The 1,566-nt window shown below is 38.1% G+C and overlaps 1 protein-coding gene across 2 annotated transcripts in view; it reads right to left on the bottom strand.

Moving 5' to 3' along the window:
* Window positions 1–252: 252 nt before the first annotated feature.
* gria3a (glutamate receptor, ionotropic, AMPA 3a) overlaps window positions 253–1,566 on the bottom strand; it is a 69,235-nt gene continuing 67,921 nt past the window's right edge. For both annotated transcript variants that reach the window (XM_040150920.1, XM_040150915.1), the window contains exon 16: window positions 253–1,475. The gene's annotated coding sequence lies outside the window, so the exon portion shown is untranslated. The remainder of the gene's footprint in view (window positions 1,476–1,566) is intronic.

Raw genomic sequence — 1,566 nt, 5'->3', positions numbered from 1 at the left:
AGATGAATATAAACCTGCTTTTATTAAGGAAATGTAATAAAATCCTTTGTACATGACCTCTCCACAGAGGTTCATTGTGTCCATACATGCAACTCTCAGGGCTGAGGTACTGTTACAAATGAACTGAAGAAACTAAAACCAAACCGGATCAAACGTCGTTATCGGACACTAGCTAAACCGGAGTCCATTTGGAGTTGCAGTTTGGTAAAACTATCACCAAATTCACATGCACTTTATCTGGGGAGAAAAGGATGAGAAGGTCTGATATACTAAACAAATGTATGTGTACATGGTTTGTAGCAATTTCAGGATTTTTCTTCAGTTTATAAAAAGTTCACTTATACAAACAGACAATTGTTTCATTCATAGCTCTTTCCTCAATTTACAGCTCACCCAGCTCACCTTCTGCATAATGCATAGACACAGAAAGCTTATCACAACCAAAGAAGCTATGGTGTGTTGTCCTTTACCAAAAAAATGTTGAGATTCACAGCTGCAGATACTGCATTTACATGAGAACAGCTTCTACGTGTGTACAAAGTGTAAACCATAAGCTCAGTTAAACCATTTGAATATGCTGTTACATAAAAAGGGGTCACTCTCCTAGTCTCTAAAGGATTTACGTATGATTCTTTTGAACGCAACAGTATGGCACTAAGTGATTAAAAGCGGACCTCAGTTCAATAAAAAACGGTCTTGTTTCATAATTGTGGCAGTTGAAACAAATACAGTCTCACGTGGTTGATTTAAAACAAGCATCTAAGTGAATACAGAGCGAGTTGTACGTGACGTCCACCAGGCTGTGAAAGTAACACCACCGAAGCAGTTTCAGATGACCACTAGTTTCATATTATTGATATTTTCTGAGTAAAAACTGGGGTACAATGTTGTCAGGGTTATTGATACTTAGCCTTATTGATTGATGCTTGTCCTAAATATTATGACACTGAAAATAGTCTTATAGTAAAACAAGAAAATGACTTTACTTCACTAAATATAACATTTATCCAACTTAAAATTTCACCACAAAAATATGTCTGTAAAGGATTCCAATGACTTAATAAGTACTCCAGGATGTTTTGTTTGCAAATCATGGCTTTTTTTTTCTTCTTCAAACAGAAAACAACTGAAACTACAACAGTTCCACAGATTTTTTTTTTTTTTTTCGTTTTTCTTTTTTGTTTTCAAGTGGATTCAATTTTAATTGCATTGCCATGACGTCGAAAATGCTCCATAAGGCACTACAAGAGGCAAATCCCATGTTTCCAGAAGCAAAAGTCCTGTTGCGTCATTGCCCTCTGTTAGTGTGACGGGTCTCACAACCCAGAATGAGCACTTGTTGACTTGTAGGCTTGTGTCCAAGCTGATGAGAAAGAAGGCTCATGCCTGTTGGATGCCAGCCTCGGGGTGTCGGGGTCACACAGAGTGGCTGGTTTCCATCCAGACGCACCAGTGGGAATTGACACATTGCATCTCTGCAAAGCCAAGAGATGTGCAAATTATAAGGACCAAATGCAGAAAAAAAAGGGAGCTATGGAAACACGAAAACAGCTGCTTAATGCAGCT

The sequence above is a fragment of the Xiphias gladius genome, chromosome 17 (genome assembly GCF_016859285.1).
Source record: "Xiphias gladius isolate SHS-SW01 ecotype Sanya breed wild chromosome 17, ASM1685928v1, whole genome shotgun sequence".
Taxonomy (NCBI): Eukaryota; Metazoa; Chordata; class Actinopteri; order Istiophoriformes; family Xiphiidae; genus Xiphias; species Xiphias gladius.
This window is presented reverse-complemented; position numbering and strand designations above follow the sequence as displayed.